Genomic DNA, 24,966 nt, shown 5'->3' on the forward strand with positions numbered 1-24,966 from the left:
ATCATCTCTTTGTCTTGGGGCCTTTGCACGCATTCTTCCTCCTCCTCTCTTTCTGTGGAAAACTCTTCCTCATTCAGGTCTCAGGTTTTGCCACCTCTGGGAAGCAAGCCTTTGAGATGCATCCAAATTAGGTGTCCCCTGTGTTTACCCCATGACCGCCTGTTGACTCGTCTGTTTTCCCTTCAAGATGAAGCCTTGTCCTGTATTAGCACTTAAGACTTTGGGCAAGGTCTCTAACACCTGCTGGACAGTGAAATGGGCATGGCGCTGATCTCATAGGGCTGTTCTCAGCATCTAACTGGAAAATGTATATAAAGTTTCTAGTTCAGGGTCGGACACACAGTGGCATTTAGTACATGGTGATTATTGGTATTAATGATGTCTGAGTGTGCAATAAAACAGTATTTGAATGGAGTTACACTGGAGCCTCTGACTCTCTTCCTCTGTCATTTTTAGATTGCGGTTTCTTTTCCTTCTGAATCTGCTTCTGTTTGCGTCACCTTAACTTTTTCAGATTCTGGTTGTGGCTGTTGTCAGGTGCAGGAGCAGGGAGAAGCAGGAGGCCTGGGAGCGAGTGCCAGAAGACTTCCTCTCCAATTCTTTGGCTGCTGTGTGCTTTTATTCTTGTTTTTTTTTTTTTTTTTTTTTTTCATTTTCTTTTTGGCAATAGAAGATTCCAGACTACATTCTGTGCTAATCTGAGGGATCCTCTAGGCTGGCTCAGGACTTCTGGCCTGTGTGCGGGAGGGGAGCTGGGCATCTGTTTTGCCTCCTGCTCACTGCACTTTTCTCTGGCGTCTGGAACTAGCTCTCTGCATTTCTTTGCTGCAGTCACTTATTTTTTTTGGGAGGCACCGTTTCCTGGGCTTGGTGAGGCTTGTTGCTGGGGCCAGTTCCTGGCCAGGCTCTGGCTCAGCTTCTGCTTTTCCTTGCTGACTTCTCCAGGTGCATGGAACTCCCTAAGACCCTCACTTCACACTGAGGACGATTTGCTCATCTAGTACTTGCTGGCAAGTCAAGAACTTTGTTGTCTTCCCCTTTGTCACATTGCCAAACTTGTTTGGCTTGTGGTTTCTAGACAAGTGTGCAGTCTCCTCCAGCCTCATCTGTGGCCGCTCTGCGAGATGCACCCTGGTTCAGCTGCAGGGAGCCTGGAGGGGTCGGCTGTGCCCTGCTGCTCGCTCATGCCTCCGCCTGGGTGCCTTGCGCCTTTGCGAATGCATGTTCTTCTCCAGCCGTGACAAAGTGTCTCTTCGGTGAAGACCAAGCTTAAGCTCAGCCGACTTTGCCCCCCAGCCTCTGGGCAGTCACGCTGACCACACTGCGGCTACCTGCTCTCTGGGTCTGGCCCTGTTCTCCAGTGTGGCGACTGGTGTCATCTTGGAATGCCTGGCACTGAGTACAGAGCATGCATGCAGTAATCGAGCACCACCTCCACCATCTTTCCAAGCACACTCCAGGGACCATACCTCTTTTCACTAAGTGTTAGGGTACCTTGGTGACCAGGTTGGGCATCACATCTCATTTGATGAGGAGTGACTTGTCCATGACCGTGCTGCTAGCCCTCTAACTGGGACCAGCAATAAAAGGCAGCTATAAAAGGGAATGTCAGTAGAATGTCCAGAAAAGCAGAGAGGGTTCTTCTATCATCAAGGCCTATTAAGATACTGCCTTTTCCCCTGGGTGACCCCATCAGTGAAGCAGGAGCAGTGGTCCATCCACATGACATACCAAAGGGAATCACTGGGGACAGGTGTGCTCCACGGACAGCCGTGTGGGACCCAGCCCAGGCATGGACCTAGCTTAGGGGAATTGCCTTGACCTGTAGGAGGAGGGCAGCTGCAGGCCTCTTAGATTCTGGAGCGTCAGGCATCCTTGTGTGCTTTAAGCTCTAGATATGGTAAGTTGGGATCTTAGCAACTCACTGGCATCTTTGTGGGATGTCTCATGAAAGAGAAAGGTCCTGCCCAGGAGCCCCTTACTTGGGTGGGAGGGGGCACCAAAGAATGGCTGTGTCAAGACAGGCACCACCCCTGCACCTTTTTGTTTGTTTTAAGCAGGAATTGCACTTAGCCACCCACTGGGTTCATGAGACGAGATGGCTGCTGCTCTTCTTCCCCTGTTTGCTTGTGTCTGTGTGTTGTAGCGCTGAAGGGTTACGGTAGACCACTGTTATTTTTAGTCAGCAGGCTTCTCTGATTAATGGTTACTGATCAGTAGCTCCCACTACTGCACGTTCTGGTCTTGGCTCTCTCCTGATGCCGCTATATGCGTTACACTTTGAAGGGTGAGAATCTAGATTTTGAATGTGTGTATGCATTCACGTGTGAGAAAATGGTTGCACTTGCTACCAATGTGCTATTTCTTAATCATTTCCAAACTGTGTTTTTGGGTACTGTGCTTTTTGCTAAGAAATATCCAGCCCATCCATTCAGTACACATTTATTGAGCACCTCCTGCATTCTTGAACATACAGATGCTGTTCTAGACACAGCAAATGAAACCCAGTAAGTTCCCACCTTCCCTGGTCAACAGAGGAGAAAAGCATCCAAAGCATCTGGTTTTAATAATAATTTCTGGCCTGACTGCTTTTCTTTTCCTTTTTTTCCCTTAACCGGTGGCCTTAAATGCCTCAGCGTACCAGTCCTTACTGTCAGAAAGAAACATGACAGAGTACCAGGTGACTTAAAGTGGTGAATGTGACTTATCTAGAGCACTGCCTGAATGTGAAGGAAATTTTGTCTTGCTATCCTGGTGTCTTCAGTATCACCCGGTTTTTATTAGCATGGTGCATTTTAATTTTGCTCCATACTTAATGCAAATGCAAATGTATTGTTAGTGATACACTGTTTTCTGGCTTATTTGCCCTTGGCATGGCGCCAGTTTCCCTTTATCCTGTTCTAGCGTAAGGCTGTGCTTGCTCGAAGGGATTCCACTGATTGGAAGAGAACACTATATATCTTATATCTGCGGTCCACAGAGGAAAAGCAGCCACTCAGTCAGCTCTAGGGTTCCTTCAACCTCAGACCTGACTCAGTTGGTCTGTTTCTACCATGAGATAGCTTTCTGCAGGTTCTTTGTGATATGTATTGGTGACTCTGTAGCAAAGCAGCTATACATTTGTTATTCCCTGTACTTCGGGCTGGTCTGTTTACATTTCCTCTAGATGCCTGCAGGCCGATTTTGCCCGTATGAGACCAGCCCTATTCCCCTACTTCAGCAGCTCCTCTGGGCATGTTGGTTTCCTGGATGCTCTGTATTCTCTTGGTGTGTCCGACCACCCACCTGCTCTTCATCCAGTCATCCAATCATCCAGTCATAGCAAGATTTATCTACCTTGCCATTTAACATCACACTTGATATTCAGCCTGTTTCCCAGAGTGGAATGCATTGATTCAAAATACTACATCATCTATGTTGCTTGTGATGGGAATTGGAATCACCCGAGTTTCAAGATAGACTGAATTCTTGATGTCTTAGCAGAAAATGACTAAGCAGCCATTGAAGGGTTTTGTTTAGTGACAAGGTGGAAGTGCGTTTTCCTTTCAGTGTCTCCATGATAGTTTCTGTGTGCTGAAGATCCTCTCCAAGTTTCCGCTTCACCTGCGAAAGGAGTTTGAAGACACTTCTTTTTCCGGGTGGTGAATGCACCTAGCTTGGGCTGGCACATAGTAGGCGCCCAGTAGGCCTTAGTTTTTCTCCCATCACCCCAAGCACCCATCCGCCATTCCCCCTGCCCCTGAACACTGAACTGGCGCTGTAGAGGCATTCCTGCCTAGCTAGAGTACCTTCAGACTTGGTTTGGATCACATACGTGCCAGCTCTAAATGCCTTAAAATGTTGAAGAAACTAGCAGAGGATTATGGAGGCCAACATTCCCCTATCCCCTGTTTTTCCCAGTCTAAAACAGAACAGTCCGTGTTAATTTTTGGATGAGCTGAAACATTGAGATTTTAATGCATTTTCACAGTAGCTCAGACAGCATAACCACATCATCCTGCTGGCAGTTGGTTGGAATCCTCGGCCAAAACGTTGTACTTGGGGACCTCAGCTATAAAGCCAGAATGTGGTAATTTCCTAGCGAGATGTCTTATGGGGAATGTTGCTTTTCCTGTTGAGACTTCCTCCAGATAGTAAAACGTTATCCTTCTCAATCACGTAGTGATGGGTACGTGTTGCTTTCAAGGAAGGTTTCAAGGCTCTTTGCTAGGCGAGGAGGTTTCTGGGGGAGCTGCTTTATTCTTATGAGTTTCAAAGTGGAAAAGGCCTCTTGTAGGCCTCCCATAAGCAACCCAGATAGGAACATTGTCACTACCTGCAGCCTGGTGTGCTCTGGAAGGCACTTCCCAGTGACTGTATCACCCTTCTGTTCTTGCTCCTCAGATGATACTAATGCGTGTTTGCTGCTAACTGAATGAGCAAATACTCCCACCCTATTCAGGCCAACTTCTGTCACTAGAACACTTGCAACAGCTTCTTCACTGATGGCCCTGCCTTATACCTAGTCCTTTTCCCACCTAGTCAGAGTGACCTTTCAAAATGCAAGTTTGATCACATAACGGTCTTGCTGAAAATGTATTGATGGCTGGGTGCAGTGGCTCACACTTGCAATCCCAGGCCTTTGGGAAGCTGATACTGAGGATAGCTTGAGCCTAGGAGTTCAAGACCAATCTGAGCAACATAGTGAGACTCCGTCTTTACAAAAAAATGAAAAAATCAGCCAGGTGTGGTAGTATGTGATAATCCTAAATCCCAGCTACTCAGGAGGCTGAGGTAGGAGGATCACTTGAGCCCAGGAGTTCAAGGCTATGGTGAGCTGTGATCACCCCACTGTACTCCAGCCTGAGTGACAGAGTGAGACCCTAGCTCTTAAAAAAAATGTATTGATGACTCCTTCTTGTGCTTGGGATGAAGACAGACTCCATAATGTCGCTTGCTATGGTCCAGGTCTGGCTCCCATAGCACCCCAGCTCTGGTACTTAGTTACCTCGATCCGCCATACTCCACCTGCTGGCCCATGCTACTGCCTGCACTGTTGCTGTGTTCAAATGCATGGTGAACACTTTTTCGTTTTTCTATATTTGTTACTTGAGAGTCTTTTCTTTCTTTCTTTCTTTCTTTTTTTTTTTTTTTTTTGAGATGGAGTCTTGCTCTTTCATCTAGGCTGGAGTGCAGTGGCACAATTTCGGCTCACTGCAGCCTCTGCCTCCTGGGTTCAAGTGATTCTCCTGCCTTAGCCTCCTGAGTAGCAGGGATTACAGACAAGCACCATCACACCCGGCTAATTTTGTGTTTTTCAGTAGAGACAGCGTTTCACCATGTTGGCCAGGCTGGTCTCAAACTCCTGACCTCAGGCAATCTGCCCACCTCAGCCTCCCGTGTGCTGGGATTACAGGTGTGAGCCACTGCTCTGGGCTTACTTGAGAGTCTTTTCTAACTCCCCAAGTTGGGGTGAGGCAGGCCTCCTGTGTGCTTCCACAGGCCACCTGCCCACTCCAATGTTGCCCACATCATCATGGCGTGATTCATGCTGGACTGTCAGTACTGATTGCCTGGACAGGGGCCTGGGGCCAGATCGGCCAGTTTTCTGTTGTATTTCCAACACCTAGGAAGTCTATCAGAAGAAAACAAACGAAAAAAACACTTTCAGTTAGATGAGTAGCTTATCTCTGAAGACAGTATGATAACTTTAATTGAGCATAGTTTTGAGAGGAGGTAGGGGCGTAGGTAGGATTCCAGGCCCTACTTTTCTGGAGGTTAGAGGGAGATGGCTGCTAACCACTGTGTCTCTGGAGCACACAGCTGCTGCGATATCTGTGTTGGGCTTATGCTCTCCACTCACAGCTTGGTGTGCTGAAGGAGCATGCACATTGAGGCTTTTTTTTTTTTTTTTTTTAAACTAGTTTGGAGATACAAACAGAAGGTAAATTATCCTGATTATTTTGAGGCAGTTACGAAAAGGGCAAAGAAAGGATACAGTGAAAGTCATAGAAACACCTGATGTTTATTTCAGCCCTTTATAGTTTCTGAAGCATGGACATGCCTGTCATCACATCAAGCCAGGAGCAGCTGCGAGGAAAGGCGTGAAAACCTGGGCTCTGGGGCCTGGTGCGTGGCCTTGGTGCAGCCCTGCTGCTGCCCTTCAGTGACTGGTCATGTTGTTCACCTCACTCCTGTTTCCTGATCTGTAAAATGAGGTTGATGCCAGGAGTGATTTGTAAACAAGGCATTTTATTAATAAAATGTTTAGCCCCTTCTTAAAATACAACAACTCTTAAAGTGATTAACATGTTATGCTCTATAAAAGTTTACCATAGACCATTCAAGCTAAAACAATATAGTTTGAAAGGATGCCATGTCCACTTCACTTACAAACTACGACCAGTGTCAGTATAAAAAGCAAGATCTTACGACCGAAATCAAATGGTCTAAAGTATGGTTCTTTTTATGCCTTAGCATCACCTCCGATTCTAACTGTGCTGGGCGAGACGGACCCTCCCATAGCCACTCCTCAGCCCATAAGGGATGGGGCCTGTCGTAATGTGCTGTGAATAAGGCACCATTGGTCCTTTTAGCTCTGACTTCCTTTTCGTTTGGAGAACTTATTTCTGAAGTTAAGGTTCAGCCTCCATCCCTCAAGGTTTCACCCACATCCTTTTGCCACCCCCGCTTCTGTCCTAAAGTGTCCTTTAGTGTTGGAGAAATGGTTGTAAATGCAGAAAGGCTCTTGTATCAGTCCATTAGTTGCTGAAGAAAGAGCTACTTGTAGGGTGAAAGGAGATGAAAAGAGAGGTAAAACTTGGAGACACTCTCCTCTGAAAGAAAAAAGGGAACTATTTTTGGTTTGTTTTTGAGATGGAGTCTTGCTCTGTCACACAGGCTGGAGTGCAGTGGCGTGATCTAGACTCACTGCAACCTCTGCTTGCCGGGTTCAAGTGCTTTCCTGCCTCAGCCTCCTAAGTAGCTGAGATTACAGGCACACCACTCCCAGCTAATTTTTGTATTTTTAGTAGAGATGGGGTCTCACCATGTTGGCCAGGCTGATCTCGAACTCCTGACCTTCAGTGATCTGCACATCCCAGCCTCCTAGTATGCTGGATTATAGGTGTGAGCCACCACACCCAGCTGGGAAATGTTTTAAAACACTATTCAAAAACTGAATGGTTGGTGGGGACCGTAAACCATTCTGTTATAAAGACACATGCACACGTGTGTTCATTGCAACACTGTTTACAATAGCAAAGACCTGGAACCAACCCAAATGCCCATCAATGATAGACTGGACAAAGGAAATGTGGCACATATACACCATGGAATACTACGTAGCCATAAAAAATGATGAGTTAGTGTCCTTTGTAGGGACGTGGATGAATCTGGAAACCATTATTCTCAGCAAACTGATACAAGAACAGAAAATCAAACACCGCATGTTCTCACTCATAGGTGGGTGTTGAACAATGAGAACACATGGACACAGGGAGGGGAGCATCACACACTGGGGTCTGTTGGGGGAGACTAGGGGAGAGACAGTGGGAGGTAGGGAGGATGGGGAGGGATAACATGGGGAGAAATGCCAGATACAGGTGACGGGGGGATGGAGGCAGCAAACCACATTGCCATGTATATACCTATGCAACAATCCTGCGTGATCTGCACAAGTCCCCCAGAACCTAAAGTACAATTAATATATATATATATATATATATATATATATATATATATATTTTTTTTTTTTTTTTTTTTTAAAGAATAGTTTCCTGTAGAAGCTTGGAAAGAGTGGCCCTCGAAGGAAGCTTCTGTAGAAATGGAGCCATCACGTGGGACTGTGCAGTGGTCGCAGTCGGGTGGGAGGGGGAGCAGTAACTTTTGCTGTCCCTGTACGCATTTGCCCAACTGATGAGAAGGGCCTTTGTGAGTTGGCCTACATCAAGTGTGCCTTATGACAGATATCTGTATCTTAACTGTGTACATGGAATTAGCAGCCAGAGATAAAGCTTGTGTCTATAGCCTTTCGTCAACACGCATCTTCTTCTGGCTGTGTCTGTCTGCCAATGGTGATGTGTCTGCATTTCAACAAGATGGTGTGTCTCTGCCTCCCCCAAACCAGGGGCCTACCCACTTCCTTATTCTCCCATTAATCTCTACACATGGGGGTCATACTTATGCTAGTCAGTGAAGAAATGGGAACTGAATTTTTGTTAATTTGTTCATGTTTTCCACCTGGAAACCAACTTCCAGCAGCATTAGGTAACTAGGGAAGTCCACGCGCTGCCTTTTCTTTACTGTGTGTCCTTGGGGAGGTTGCCTGACTTCCCCTGAGTCTCAGCTTCTACATTTTTAAATGGAGAGAATATGGTTCTTACCTTCTAGGATGTCTGTGAAGACTCAGTGAGCTCACCCTGGTAAAGAACTGAGCTCAGGGCTCCCTCAGTGTTAGCTCTGAAGGGTATGATAATGAAGTTTATTAGTGAGCATTGGCACTAAATATATCGACAATCACCTGAGCTGCAATTCGGACTGGTAATACCAAGCAAGGAAGTTGAGGGAAGCCGTGTGTCCCTATAACACATCTCAGCAGACAGGGATCTTAAGCTGGGTTTTGGGCAAGGTGCATTAACGGATGCTTTCCTGAGGATTTAATTCCAGCCGTGATGTACAAATGGCTGTGGGTGTCGAGGCTGTAATGGATCTTCTGTTTAAGGCTTCCACTGTCACGGCTCAGCAGAGCCCTCCCCTGGCCCACCCCTCGGATTGCTGCCTCTGGCTCCGAGCGTGACTGCCTCTCTCGGCCCTTCACCTGCCAGCTCCGAGCTGGTGGCTGTGAGGCGCAGCCTTGGCATTGCTGGCAGCCTGGTCTTAGGAGAGGCTAGGCACTAGAGCTTGCCAGCACAATTTGTACTTTGATTAATTTAATCTAACTATCTTGTGTCAACCTGAAAGGATCATTATGCACAAATCACTGTTGAAACTTGAAGCTGGCCTCCCTTTCACTAAGCCCAGGCTGGTCTGTAGCGCTCCACCAAAGTCTTTCTGAGGGGGATTCTGTTCCTCTTGCCTTCTCTGAGATAGCAGACTTCCTCCAGAGTTCGAGTTAGAAGCTTTTAAGAAAGGGCGAGTACTTGTTTGGATTCTGGTCCCGTAAGTTGTGTCTCACTTGCAGAGAACTGTCCCCTTTTATCTTTGCATGTGAGTTAAATTTCATTTTTCCTCTAAGTAGTGCAGGTCTGTAGCTGACTGCTGCTGCTGCTGCTTTCAAGTCAAGTGGGATTTTCAGAATGGGGCCTGAGTGGGCTTAGAAGTTCCTTTAGGGATGGGAAGGAGGTGTGCAAGGGGGGAAGGGTGATACCAAATCGCTTCTGTTTTATTGAATGTAAGGTAGCGTAAAGTGTAAGATGCTTCGTTCTTCTTTATAGAACTGAGAAAGATAAAGCACTGCCATAGGTAATTTTCAGACACTGTGATCATAAGATGCATCATCATTTCAGGTTTAGAATAAGTGCAATGTGATGTGTTGATAATGGGGCTGGTTATAAAATCCTTAGCTTTTGATACAGTTTCACTGAAGTTGTAGAGATGTGGAGTTGGAGGGCCCAGACATTTGTGTCATCCGGTGACCTTCACATGACCTTCTATCGTAGTCCGTTCTCACACTCTTATGAAGAAATACCAGAGACTAGGTAATTTATGAATAGAAGAGGTTTAATTGACTCACAGTTCCACATGGCTGGGAAAGCCTCAAGAAACTTACAATCACAGTGGAAGGGGAGCAAACACATCCTTTTTCACATGGTGGCATGAGAGAGAAGTGCTGAGCAAAGGGGGAAAAGCCACTTATAATACCATCAGATCTTACAAGAACGAACTCACTGTCATGAGAACAACCACCCCATGATTCAATTACTTCCCCCTGGATCCCTCCCACAACATGTGGGAATTATGGGAACTACGATGCAAGATGAGATTTGGGTGGGGACACAGCCAAACTGTGCCACCTTCCAAGTTGCTAAAAAAAAAAAAAAAAAAAAAAAAAAATGTAATATACCTTTCTCTCCGTGAGGTAGGAAGAGGGAGACCAGTATCCCTAGATCATGCACAAAAAGATTGGGAACATCATGTTATATTGTGCTTTTTATGTATGACTTTTAGATGATCACATTTTACATATTTTCACTCAGCTTAAAGTTTTTACTTTAAAATTGGTGGCCAAGCCTCATATAATTCTTAATGCTAAAAAAGTAGGATTATCACTTGACAATTTTTTTCCTTGAGGATAGAACATTCCACCACGTTCATTTATTTTATTTTTCAGAGATGAGGTTTTACTCTATTTCCCAGGTTAGATTCAAACTCCTGGGCTCCAGTGGTCCCCCTGCCTCATTCTTCCACGTAACTGGGATTGTTGGCACGTGTCATGGTACCGGGCTCCATTCACTGGGCGCCACAGTCCTGATGGCTCCTTTGTTGTCATCAGGGAGGGCTGAGGAAGTAGAGGGAGCATTGACAATTTGGGAGTCTCAAAAAAAGATAAACTCAAGAGGTCTTTTCACTTTCACGAGTAACGTTTGGGAACTCACCTGTTAGGAAATCCAAGGTACAGGCAGAATTTTCTAGTCACTCCCTAGGTGAGTATCTGGGAAACTGAATCAATTGCCAACACATCCACTTATATTTATCCTAGAGCAAATGAAGTTTAAAGAGGTCCCACTATTCCTGATTGTTTCAGTCCAGAAACGAGCTGCAGATACAAGAGAATATCTAAACACCATCTGAATGTGACCTGTGGCCCATGCAGCCCAGCTCTGTTCCTTCTTGAAGGCACAACAGCCACTGGCGTCCCTTTGCTGGTGCTGTCTCCTATGTGATTCCCCCGTAGAAACAACTGGCTCACAGCAGACCACAGCCCAGATTCCATTCGTTATCCCATTTGGTCCCCAGTGACTTGTGAATCTAGACTAGATGGGTTTGCTAGATGAGGACGCTAAGGCTCACGGAGGACATACGCCTTGCCTGAAACCAAACAGCTCTGGTTGACCAGTGCCACAGATCATCCTGTTTGGTGGGACTGGCTGAGGATTACCTTGGGTGGTACGCTTCTGCCTTTGTCTAGGCTCTTGTGATTAAAAGGAAAAGATTCACTTGAGTTCATGTGAGCAAAGAGGAGGCATTATTTGGTTGTTTTGTGGAACCAGAGGGCAAACAATATTGCATGGGCCTGGCACCGAGGGCTAGAGCAACTCCTCTGGGAGTCTTGGTTCTGTGGGACCCCATGGTCCCTTGTCTCTGCTTCCTCCTGAGTCTCTATCAGGCTTTGCTGTCTGCAGGTGGGGGTCCTTGTCAGGGCACGATGGCCCCATGGCTTCTGAGTTTATATGACCTCAGCATCGGTGAGCCATATGGGCTAAGTGAAGAATCTTTAGTTCTATTTTTTGAGAGAGAATCTGGAGCCAGCTATTTGTTCTGGTCCACTGAATGTGTCCATGGAGTTGACGTGGACAGTTCTCAGAGAGGGGGGTTCTGCCGAACTAGGTCTGAGCCATCCTCTGCGAGGTGCGAGTCCTCTGTCATGGTGTCCAGCCCTTCCCTCATCTGTGAAAGTCAGGAAGCTGCTTTTCTCAAATAACTCATACAGGTCGAGTATCCCTTTTTCAAAATGCTTGGGACCAGAGGCTTTTTGGATTTTCCATATTTGCCATCACGCTTACCAGTTGAGTATCCTGAATCCAAAAATCTGAAATCCAAAATGTTCCAGTGTTCATTTCCTTTGGATATCATGTGGTTGCTAAAAAAGTTTTGCATTTTGGATTTTGAGATTTGGGATGCTCAACTTGTACCTGCTTGGAAGTTGGTGGTATTTTCCCCCAGTGATTCTCATTTTACCGTTGGGTGCTGGTGGGGGCTGGCTACTGTGTAGTTATTTACTAGGGCATCAGCCTTATACGTTTGAAGTTTGCTGCTGCTTTTCCCTGCCATGACTGCATCAGCTAGACCTCTGCTGAGATTTAGAAAGAGGATTAATCTTTGTGTTCCTTGCGTGAGCCGTGTCTGTTGTAGAACTAATAATGGGGTCTAAAAAATGCTAGTGTTTGTCCTACTTAATGAAGTCACCATAATGAAGGCATGAAATAAGCAATATGCCATAGTTATTTTGGTAGAAATGTGAGCAAATGTGATGCCTGTTATATTTGAGGATAAAATTGCAGTTTTAGGTGCACTGCAGTATGACATGATGACTAAGCACACGAGCCCTGTCTGATGATGCCAAGTTCAGACCCTGCTTTTACCACTGCCTTCCTGGCTGTCCGAAGGGCAATTTAATCTCCTTTTGCTTCCTAATCTGAAAAATGGGCCTAAGCATGGCGGCTGCCTCTGTGGGGTGTTACAAGGCTTCAATGAATTAAATCCCCTGAAGTACTTAAAGTGGCGTCTGGCACATCATAAGGACTCAATAAATGGCCCCTTTTCTTAGCGTGGTTAATCATTACAATTGGACTGTGGTGAAAGTTTGACTGAAATGAGGCTTTTGTGTTATCTGGAGATTTAATGGTCTCGGCTGCTCTCATGAGTCCAGTGAACGATGGATAATGGGGGGGTCCTCTCAATACTGATGTTAGTCCAGATGCTTTACCTGTCCAATGTTCTGTCTTAGAGGCGGCTTATCAGTGCTATGAGTGAGTGTAAGGCATCTTAATAGCAGATTTCATTTGTGGTTTGCAGTATGAGTTGACCCACATCTAAATCTTCCTTGATCTAATCGTCTTTGCTATCCTGTTTGATCTTGTAAATATTAATTTAGTCTGGTTGTTCATGTGGTTTTCAATGGTCCCAAGGTTAATTATTGTGTTTTGTTTATAAAGTACTCATAGACGGCGAGGCCCATTGTGGAGGACTTACAAAAGCTCCATCTGGGCTTAGGGCTGCAGACCTGCAATCAAACTTGGTGAGCGTCAACGAAAAAGAATTTCCAGTTCCTTATAGATTTGGTTTGGGAGATCCCTTGTTTCAGGCAATATTGGGGGCATAACGATTTTGTACCTTTTCTTATTTCTTGGCAGAAATGAGTAATACCTAATCCTGTCTCCTGAGAATGCAGGGGAGCCCCAGCGTGGTCATTTAGGAAATGTTTCTTGAGGGCCCACTATGTGTAGGGCTGTATGCTCAACTGAAGGCCCTGCCTTCACAGCGCTTCCAGGGCAGTGAGGGGGATGGCAAGGAAGCAGGTCCACCGGGTACAGCGCAGGAGGGAGCAGCGAGGCTGGGAAGGTCAATGGTCAAGCCTTCTGAGAGGCTTGAGGAGGAGGCAGCACTGGTGAGGGTGCCCTACAGAAGACCAGGGAGAGCATTGGTCTGCCCCAAAGAGTGTCTGCTTCTGGCAGGCAGACGGGGAGGGGTAGGGAGGAGGGCAGGAGAATATTGCAGGTGGAAAGGACAGTTTGAACAAAGGTAAACAAAACAAAACAACTAGGTTCCTAAATTTCTTAATCTAAGAAATTAGATTTGCAGGTGTGTTAGACTGTTCTTGGGTTGCTATAAAGAAATACCCCAGGCTGGATAATTTATAAAGAAAAGAGGTAGCAGGGCGTGATGGCTCATGCCTGTAACCTTAGCACTTTGGGAGGCCAAGGCCGGCGGATTTCTTGATCCCAGGAGTTTGAGACCTGGCAGCATGGCAAAACTCCATCTCTACAAACAATACTAAAAAAGTGAGCTGGGTGTGGTCACGCACCTGTAGTCCCAGCTGCTTGGAAGGTGGGAGAATGGCTTGAGCCCAGGAAGTGGAAATTGCAGTGCGTGGAAATCCCACCACTGCACTCCAGCCTGAGTAACAGCGGGAAATCCCACCACTGCACTCCAGCCTGAGTAATAGCGTGGAAATCCCGCCACTGCACTCCAGCCTGAGTAACAGCGGGAAATCCTACCGCTTCACTCCAGCCTGGGTAACAGTGCAGGAATCCTGCCACGGCACAGCAGCCTGTGTAACAGAGTAAGACACTGTCTCAAAGAAAGGAAAGGAAAGGGGAAAGGAAAGGAGGGGAAAAGGGGAAAGGAAAGGGGAAAGGAAAGGAGGGGAAAAGGGGAAAGGAAAGGGGAAAGGAAAGAGGAAAAGGGAAAGGAAAGGGAAAAGAAAGAGTAAAGGAAAGGAAAGGGGAAAGGAAAGGAAACGGGGAAGGGGAGGGGGGAGGGGAGGGAAAGAAAAAGGAAGGGGAAAGGAAAGGAAAGAAAAGAGAAAAGAAAAGAGATTTAATTGTTTCACCTTCTGCAGGCTGCATAAGCATAGTGGGGCGTCTGCTGGGCTTCTGGGGACGCCTCAGAGAGCTTTTACTCTTGGGGAAAGTGAAATGGGAGCAGGCACCTCACGTGGCCAGAGCAGGAACAAGGGGAGGAGGGGGCGGTGCTGCACACTTTTAAAGGAGAAGTCACTATTGGCAAGACAGCACCAAGCCATGAGGGATCCACTTGCCCCAAACACCTCCCACCAGCCCCCACCTCTAACACTGGGGAATCACATTTCAACATGAGATTTGGGCAGGAGCAGTGTCCAGACTATATCGGCCTGCTACCTTCTGGGTTTTTTTTGTCTCTGCCATACTCCCACAGTATCTTTATTTTTAATTACTTGATCTCTAAGTACATTTTTTTTTTCTGAATACATTTGCTTTAAGAAGGAAATTTTGTCATTATTTAATCTATTAATTTTTATAATTTACATATTATATATAATTTATATTTAGAGATTTCCTAATAGATATTACAGTATATATATATAAACACTAAAATGAGAAGCAGTGTTCCCCTAGGATCTACCCAGGAATCACCTGGTATTTACCAGTGGTACATTGCACACTCTTTGGGGAACTCTGTATTTGGCTAAGAGGCTCAACTATTTTGCCTGAAAACTTGGAGAAAAGCAGAAGCAGAGCAGGAAGATGGGGAGTGTGGCCCAGAGTTACAAAGCTGGGCCTGGAACCAGGCTGCCTTGGTCCAGAGGCTGCTTCTGCTGCTTCCTGGCTGTGTGACTTAGAAATTACTCACTGCGGAGTTTGGGATGTAGTAAGCCCTCCGTAGATTTTCCTTTGTTGTTGCTGTTGTTATAAGACGTAAGCACTTCTGCTAGGTACCCAAATCTCTTTCTCTCCGGTATACTATATTCAGATCTTTGGTGCTCATCCTACTGAAATTAGCACCTCTATACCCCATATTTTTTTTCCCTTACCATGTTTTCTTGGCAGCCAGCCTAACGCATAGGGGTGTGAGCAGCCCTTTCATGGGAACCTTAAGGAGCACACTTATAAAGAATGGAAGATGGATTAACAGATGATTGGATAAAGAAGGTGTGGTGTATGCACACAATGGAATACTACTGATTCATGAAAAATGAAATCATGTTTTTTACAGCAGCATGGATGGAACTGGAGGTTATTAAGTGAAATAACTCAGAAGCAGAAGGTCAAGTACCACATGTTCTCTCACTTGTTAAGTGGGAGCTAAATAATCTGTACACATGGATATGGAGAGTGGAATAATAGACATTGAGGGCAGGGAAGAGGTGGGAAGGTGGGAGGGGTGGGAGAGAGGAGAAATTGCTTAATGGGGACAATGTGTACTATTCAGGTGATGGTTACACTGAAAACACTATTTTTTAAAAAAAGAGAGAATGGAATGGACAGGTAATTTCAGCTGACTTGGAATGTGGTGTGCAGACTCTCACTGCACCTGTGTTTGGTTGGGCTTTGCTGCAGAGAGATTTTTTTCCATGTGTATGTATTTAAGTCTTAGCTTTGAAATGTGACCTCTACAAAGAATTATTGGGCTTTATCCTGATAGCTGTTACAAACTTCAAACACCTACATATTGTATAACTACCAGATCGCTACTGCGAGGATTTAACCTTCATTATTCAACCTCAGAATGGGGACTGTTGGCAGATTAAATGTCTACTCTTGTCCACAGTGTTTTGATTTTGCTTCTGAAGCAGAAGTTTGTAGACAAGTAACTGACCCCTCTTAAAGGAAATGTACAAGAGTGACGTTGTCTTGAGGCGACCTCGTCAGGGCCAGGAGACCCAGGGCCTGTTGGTGCTGTTTTCCTCCTTGGTGTTCCCTTTCTGTGTCGCCATCCATCTCTGTGTGTCAGAGCTGCGCTGCTGCCCACTCCTGTCTTACAAAATCTCATGCTGGGGCTGGATGAAGCAAGTCACAGATTGAATGGGAGCCATGTTATTTTCCCCTGTTGCCCTTTTACCTGGAGCACAGTTGTTTTGTTGTATTCATCTTTTGATCAACTATCATAAGCTAAATGCTCTCATCGTAGTTAAAATGGCAAGGAAAGGGACCTGCTTTGGCACCTCAGTCTTGTTCATCAGAATTCTTCTGATTTTAATGTCATGGTGACATATTTTCTGGGATCAGGGCAGTGCTCGCCAGTAGACCTTTATGTGATGATGGAAATGTTCTATATCCACATTATCCCCCACGTGGTAGACACTAGCCACATGTAACTGTTGAGCACTTGAAATGTGGCTAGTGTTGCCGAGGAAATAAGTTTTTTATTTTACTTAATTTTAATTAAATTTAAATTAAAAGCCATCTGTTGCCAGTGGGCACTATGTTGGACAGTCTGGAGGCTGGAAGGAGCCTTGGGCTGTGTAGATCAGTGCCTAACCCCCTTTTTGACTTCCCTGTGCATATTTGCACAGTCTTTATGTCTAGCTAAGAAGGGGCGGGGCATGGGATAGGGCTTTGAAAGGCATTGGCTGTAGTGATGGGGTGAGAAAGCAGAGCCTCTGAGACAGGGAGCCTCGGACTCTGTGACCAAGACAAGCCCTCTTTTTCCCCAGCGTAGTTAGATTTTAGAACAAAGTACATTTGGCATTTGGGTTAATCCTTCCAGAAATCCATGTACCAGCTAGCTGTAATTCTACCCCTCTCTTTCCCACTCAGGAAAGATTACTGGGATGCAAATGAGTGGCAGAAATGTTATTAGGGATAACCTTGAATCTGATCTAATTTATCAGTAAATAATTGACAATCTCATGTACTTTAGCTGTTATCGGGAACATGTTATTTGGGACGCATCTCGTAATTGATTACAAAAACTACCGTGTCTTGACACTTCATTTGAAAAAGGATGGATCAATTAGAACATTCGCCGCAGCGTGTGGGGGTGAATGTGCAGTTGTATAGGTGTGTGTGTTGAGCCTAGGGTTTCCTGAACAAGTAATGATTGGAGAAACACGAATAAGGCCATCATTGAGTCTTTTCAGTCATCCGGTAGTTACTGAGTGCCACTCAAACGCCGAGATGTTGACAACATAGCAATGAAAAAGTCAGAGTCTCTCAGCCCTCACCCTCCCTCGTGGAGCTTACATTCTGCCGGGGAGACAAGACTATAAAAGTAACGACAGGTAGTGATAAATCATGCAGGATAAGGGCTACGGAAAGACTGGGGTGAGTCCGTTTGATGGGGTCGTGGGCAGGCCTGTGTGAAGAGCAGAGTCTGAGCAGGGGCCTGCATGTGGTGCCTAGAGAGAGGCTTCCAACAGAAGAAACGCTAAGACCTGCCTCGGAGAGTCTTTGGAAGGCAGTCGAAGCTGTTAGTATTTCTTGCTGCCACAAAAGATGCTCTTGATACCTGTAACTCATTAATTTCCCACTCTTTTCCCTGTGAACATAATTGGGCCTGGACCCTGTCTTTTACAGAGCCACTATCTTCGTTGGGCATCTTCAGCCAAAATCAGGTTGTTAATTGCCACCTGTGGTGGGCTGGCTTCCCACAGGCTGTGTCAGCATCTTCAGTGGTGATCCTGTGGGCAAGCATCCTCCTTAGCCCGGCACCCGGACTGCCCCTCATCCCCATCTGAGGCCCTGCATGTTGTCTTCTTTAGTCAGACTGTTCCACTTTCTGTCCATGGAACGTAGCTTGTACTTTTCAGATTGCCCTTTTGTTCATGTGGGGCTTCTTTTCTGAAACACACTTTTCTCCTCAGTTCTTCCCTGATCCTTCCCATCCTTAAAGGTCTGCTTACCATCCCCTCTCCTGGGACACTTGCCCACACCCACCTGGCTGTGGTGGCCGGAACCCTTATTTCCTGCTTTGCGGTGGGGGACTGTTTGTATTACATCACTAGCAGTGCCCTGATATTTGTTGAGTTGGTAATAAATATGATCAGGCTCATCCCACAAGGTAAGACATGTTTTATTTCTCCAATTTCTTGGCCTTGAACTCAAGGACTTTATAGTGTTGGCTTAGAGCAAAAAACGAAAAACCAAAAATTTAATTTAAAATAGTGTAAAACATACACACTCCAATTCTGGATTCTTTAGAAGAAAGTTATCTTGTTTGGGTTTCTTTGGATTTCCCCCATTTCTCTTTGGCAGTGTTTTCAGTTTCCTCCTATTTCTGAGAACTGAGTATGTGGTTAGGATGATGTGGGGTTCTGGGAGCCAGTCTCACGGACAGTTGGTGGGCCAGAGATTAGGTGTGCAGTTGCGGAGTGCTCACATTCCTTTGTTTTGTTCTCAGCCCTCTCTGGTTGGACTGTCCTGTCCAGGCCCAAGTTCTCTATGATTCTCTATGCTAGTTTCCTGGCTGGGTTGGCTGTACCCTGCTGGACATTCACGAGGCCTTGCCAGCCTGTCCCTTAGAGCTGGGAGGAGAGTGTGGCATCTGTGCTGGCCGTCTGCCCGCTCCTGGTCTGCTGCCTCCCCTCTGGACTCTAGAATGACCACTTTACTGCTGCTCTCCCTCTGGTTTCAGTTCGAGCGCATGCTTGCAGAAGCTCATCTCAGGAATATTGAAGTTTTTCCTTGATTTTCCCACAGTCTGCAGAGCCTGATTTAGGGCCGCACCAGGATTAAGTGAGATTACCAGCATCTTCCCTCCATCTCTCTTGTGTATCTTGTATGAATGTGTCCTAATAACTATTGATATCAAGTTCATCCCTCCAGAAGCCAAGACCGACCTTTAGTGTCCTGCTGAGGCTGCAGTTTTCTGATGTGTTTTTCTTGCAAGTAAAATCAATGGAGATAAATCTCAGTAACTTTTCCTGCACAATGAGGTGGTTAGGCTCTGCTGCCATGCTGGGCTCCTCCCTCTACGCTGTGCGCTCTCTCGTCTCGTGCAAGGTTGTTTCACCAAAATTGATTGGTTGCTCCACTACTCTTAAAGGTCATGCTTAATCACATTTCAGGAAGATTGAAGAAGATTCCAAATTGCCCAAGTTCCGTAGTTGACTTTGTGTTCTCCTTTGGTGCTATTTGCTTTTAACAGCACATCTCTAATTTACTAAGCAGTTATACCTGTGCTTAAAGGGCAAAAACACAGGGTGCATTTCTTATCCTGAAAATTGGTCACAGACAGTTGTCTGTGGTTTAGAAGTGGTCTGTTTTGCCCATGGAAGTCCTAACATGAATGGCACGACACCCCAGCATGCTGCCAGAGCCCTACCTGCCACCCCTGTGACGCAGGTGTCGGATGAAGGACGGGCTGTGACCACAGAGTGGGTTTGGCTTATCCAAGAGTTGATGAACCAAGCTGACAGGTCCAGAGGGGCTCTGCTGTTGGCCTTTCATGTTAAGTATGGGGCTGTAGAACAGATGGAAGGGAAGGGGCCTCCTTGACAGTTTGGGAGGGTGGGGACCTTTAAGTGACGATGAATCAAAAGAACAGTTTAGTTACTAGTGGCATTGTGTGTGACAGCTTGACATTCTGTAATTGTCCACAGAGACCAAACTACTTTGGAATGGTGTTCTTGCAAATGTGTCATATTAATTTTTTTCCCTAATAAGGAGGAATGGTTTGATTTGAAAGTTCTAACTAATTTCACATTATTTATTAACTATCAGCTGTAGGAATGGTTTTCCTCTCCGTAGTGGTTGACTAGAGGCCTGGAAGCGAGCAATTGAGATTCCTGCATTCAAGAAACGTTTTTTTTTTTTCCATTCCTGAGAGAAAAATTTTGATTGGAAAATCCATAACATGACTTAATATCCTAAGAGATAATGTCAAGGATGTTTACAAGATAGAAGAAAAATTATTATTTTGTAGGGGATGGTTAATTATTGTTTTCAGAGTAATACGTGCTCTTTATCCCAACCTGGAAAACAGAAAAGCAGAAAGAAGAAAAAACTTATCTATAATCTCACCACCTAACCCATTTATGCCTGAGGTTGTCGTTTTTTATATTTTTGCAGTCAGACCTTGGCAATGACCTTGAGCAGTAGGATATAAATAGCTCCCACATGCGTAGTGTTCCAATAATGGAACACTAGGCATAAATAGGTTTTAAACACCATCAGCATTTTTATACCTCCTTCTAGCCTTTTTTTCTAGGTAAATGTTTTCATTTTTGGCTTTGTTTTGTGTTCATTCTTTATATGCATGAAAACTAACCTTACTGTGTTTCCCACTAAAGCCTATGAATTTTTAAAGATATTATATGATAATGTTATATAGTATTCAGAAAATTTGGATTTTAGAAACTGTCTAATATTGTATTCAGGGCATGCACCATAATTTCCCATACCATTTTCTTGTTGTTGGAAATTTTGTTTACCACTGATACAAATATTGATGGCATAAGTATCTTTTGCTTAAGAGTATTTCCTAAAGATAGAGTCTTGGAAGAATTATTGGGTCAAAGAGTTTGGATTTTTTTTTTTTTTTTTTTTCAGGATTTGGACAAGCTTTATTACAAAACCGTAGGTCACCATTAGAACCACCTTAAAGTGCCAAGTAGACTAAGACATGTGCGTGTGTTTGTTGCCAAGCAGTTTGTTCTTAAACTGTAAGGTTGCCTGTATATGGATGGTTCTCTGCCACTTTGCTGGTGGGTCCCCACCTGTATTTGGTACTCTTCCTCGTGGTTATTGATCTCTTACGTCCTTTACCGTTACTCCTCCTCTCCTCATCTCACGCTCTGCCTCTAACTGTCTTCATCACTCAATACATGTTCACATTCTACCTGGTTATTTTCTCTCTGGGTAATACTGAACCGAGGTGCAAAGCTGTAGAGGCAGAGAGATCCTTGATGTAAGTCCAACCTTAAAGAGATATATGTGATCTTTTACATACATATCTTTAAGATTGCGTGTATATACACACACATACTCACACATATGCTCTCTAGGGTGAATCCTATGCATATGTGGTTTCAAGATGAAGCCAGGAGTTCATCAACTTTGTGAGGTTACTTCTCCAAATGCCTCTTTTTCTGTGATCTCTCTTATTCTTTTCTGGAGGCTCTCCTTTTGGTTCCTTGGCTGGAAAACTGGGGCTTTATTTGCCCTGCGCTGCTGGGTACTTCACAGTTGCTTTTGGGACAAAACAGTAGCAGGGCAGAGAGAGAATCCAAGCAGGGGTTGTATGTGTGTGTCTGTGCATGTATGTGGGGGACAGATTCCTTCACTCCTTTGGGACTACTGCTCCTTTGATTAGGAAAGAAGTGTCCCCACCCTCAACATTATAGGCTCTTCCGGGTTCCTATTGCAGCTACGAATGCTGGTGTCACCACTGCTACAATTGCTTGGGGGCTGGGACATGAGAGGATGGAGAGAAGGGAAAAACCCATCAGGTGATTTCACCCACTGCTATTTACTTTTCATAGTCCTCAAATAACTGCTCCATATATTCTGTTCAGCTTTTATAGCTTCATTCAGTGGAAAGTCAGGGTGGAGAGTACTCCCTCTGTCTTACTGGCATCCGGAATAAGGTGTGAAATTTTTTTAAAGACTCTTGGTACCTGTTACCAAATTGCTTTCTAAAATAACTGTACCAGTTTATATTTCATAGCAGTATTAGTTGGCCTGTTTTAATATATGTTTATGAGCATTAGAAAAAAATGTCAAAACACTCAAAACAAAATAACAAAATAAAAATACTTTCATCTTTGCTTAGTTGATAGGGGAACTACTGCCACTTACTATGTTAGTTTATTTCATTAATTAGTAGTGTGGTTGAACTTTGCCTTTATATTTGTTACCTTAATTTATCCTTTTTCTTCTTTCTTATTGTCAGTTCTGATCTACTGCCTATTAATTTGCTAAATTTAGTCTTCATATTTATACATAATAGTTTTTAACTATAAAATAACGTAAACCTCTCAGAATATCACAAGGCTAGTATGGGAGCTCTGTATTTCTAGGGACCAAGGTTCCATTATCTTATTACTTTGTCACGTGTAACTTTTATTCCCAAGTTGTTCAGTATGGCTGCTGGAGCTCCAGCCATCACACTTTTATTCCTAGCAGCAACCTGGAGGAAGTAGTGAAGAAGAAGGAACAAAGAACACTTATGGGCTGTAAGGAGGTTTCCCAGAACCCACAGATAACATTTTGTTCACTTCTTATTGGTCAGAACTTAGACACTTGGCTATACCTTGCTGCAAGGGTTGTTGAGAAACAGAGTGTTTTAGCTGGGCAGCAAAGAATCCTGTTTAAAAAAATGGAATTCTGTAACTCAAAAAGTGATGGAGATTAAATACTGACATGCAGTTAGAAGTGGCTGCCCTGGTGTTAGTTTCTTTGGAATTATATCTATTTGTTGTAAAACAAGCAAACAAACACAATAGAGGTCTAAAAAGTCAAAAGTGAATGGCTGGGTTGGGATTTCCTCCCTCTCATGTTCCTTTACCACTCGAATATAACCACTGCTAATGGCTGGCAAATAGTGTTTTAGGACCTTTTATTATGCATGTAAAAGGTGTGTGTGTATATCCTCTTCCTAGACATTATCTGAGAGATTTCTTTCATTCAATACTACCTCATACATACAAATCATACGTATGTACACCATGCATACAATATTCTGTTATATGAATGTACTGTAATTTACTTAACATTTCCTGCATCTATAGACATCTTGCCTAGTTATTTTATACTCACAAATATGCCTTGAGTGTCTATCTTGGCATACTTGGTACATATATTTGCCATTGTTTTCTTTAAAACTATTAATTTTAAACTTTTCTGTTTTTGAAAGTATCTCTCCAATTTGTTGTCTGCCTTACATTTTATTATATTTTCTTTTTCTAAAAATACATACAAATTTTAAATTTTATAGCCAAATCTGTTGGTCTTTTTCTTTTCATCTTTCTGTCTCTTTTAAACTTAGTAGTTGTGAGACGTTCACATCTTTTTTTCCTTCCATGTTTTTCTGTGATTTGATTTCATACTTTTAATGCTAAGTGATCTAAAATTACTTTTGGTGTATGATATGAAGTAATACTCCAAATTAAAACTTTTTCCTGTTTTTAATGTATTTCCACTTAATTAAGTAAATTTCATTTTTGACTTGTTAATGATAAACTTCTCATTAAATGAAAACTGACCAAAAATGAGAAAAAAAAAAAATTAGAGTGTCTTCATTTGCTTCTGTAGGTAATTTTCCAGCCATGGAATTTGCTGGTAAAGTGTGGACTGCTTTTGATCATTTAAGCAGATACAGGATTGTCCTTCAGAGGTGAGGTCAGCAAATCCAACTGCAAAGCAGTTAATGATAAACAAAGTTAGCTTACCAACTGAAAATCCGGTGCAGTGGGTGGCCTGGCCACCAGGAAACACCTGCCCAGGGAAGAGGCGAAGTCGGCCGTGTCTTCACCCTGTGTTCGTGTTGCCGCTCAGGACAGACCCCCTCATGGTTATTCTCTCCATCTCCGTCTCCTCTTCCCTCTCTCTGGGAGGTTCTGATGCAAGATCACTGAAAAAGTGCTGGGGGTGAGAAGTAAGAAGAGTAATAGAACATTTGTTGTGCATTTATAAATCAGCAAATGCTGTGCAAGGTGCTTGATATGCTTGCTGAGCTTAGAAGCAACTCTGTGACATATGCATTATTGTTCCTCCTTTAATGAGGAGAAAACAGCCTAGAGAGTTAGGTGGCCTGTGCCGGGTTTGTCAGCTACCAGCCAGTGGAGCCGGGCTTGTGTCTGCTTCCAAACTTTAGAGTTCTTCTCCCTTCCTTCCCTCCCTGTTTCTTTTCCATCTACCCTTTGTGCCTCTGTGACTTTTTTTCCTCCTTTCCTTTGTTATCTCATGAGGGACTTTACAAAACAACATCTCAAATTATCAAAGTAACAAATTTATTATAGAAATGTTGGTGAATATAGCAAAGATCAACAGGAAGACATCCCCGCCAGTTGACACACTCGACCATGGTGTATGGGTCTCGTTTCCCTTCACGGTTTGTCAGCACTGGGTGTGGAGCTGAGAAGACAGCCTTTGCCAGTTGCCCTGGAGGAAAGTGGGATCTGCCTGTCGTCTTTTGCACATTCCAAGTTCACGCCGTTGCCCTTTCTGCAGTTGCCTGGCGTGGCATTTTTTTCTTATTGATATCCACGCTCCTTCCACTTCCGCTACACTGTAGAGCAGGCGTCCCCAAACTTTTTACACAGGGGGCCAGTTCACTGTCCCTCAGACCGTTGGAGGGCCGCCACATACCGTGCTCCTCTCACTGACCACCAATGAAAGAGATGCCCCTTCATGAAGTGCGGCGGGGGGCCAGATAAATGGCCTCAGGGGGCTGCAGTTTGGGGACGCCTGCTGTAGAGCTTTGGTTCTTTTGCTCTAAGAACTTTTTCCTGGATCATACATTCCATTACCATTAGAATTCCTTATTAAATCTGTTAATGTAAGTTTTGATTGAAAATTACATTTTTCAGTTTACACTTTTCTGATAGCAAATATTTTCATTTAATCTTCGTAATAGTCAAATTAGAAGGGTTTTTTCTTTTTTAAATTATGAAAGATTTTATGTATGAAACTATATATGTCATATATGTGAATGTGAAATGCAGATGTTGGATACACGCTCATGTACCTGCTCTCAGCTCATGAAACGGAGCAGGCAGCAGTTGCTGCACATGTCTTCTGAGCCCTTCCCCATCCTTCCTCTCTCCTTCTAGTTCCTCCAGTATACCCCACCCGACTGAAATTTGAGTTTATTATTTCCTGAAGATGGTCATCTTTATCTCCCCCT

At 44.4% G+C, this 24,966-nt stretch overlaps 1 protein-coding gene across 1 annotated transcript in view; it reads left to right on the forward strand.

Moving 5' to 3' along the window:
* MED27 (mediator complex subunit 27) overlaps nt 1-24,966 on the forward strand; it is a 218,977-nt gene that overhangs the window by 13,307 nt on the left and 180,704 nt on the right. The gene's annotated exons all lie outside the window — the stretch shown is intronic.

This window comes from Saimiri boliviensis, chromosome 2 (genome assembly GCF_048565385.1).
Source record: "Saimiri boliviensis isolate mSaiBol1 chromosome 2, mSaiBol1.pri, whole genome shotgun sequence".
Classification (NCBI taxonomy): Eukaryota; Metazoa; Chordata; class Mammalia; order Primates; family Cebidae; genus Saimiri; species Saimiri boliviensis.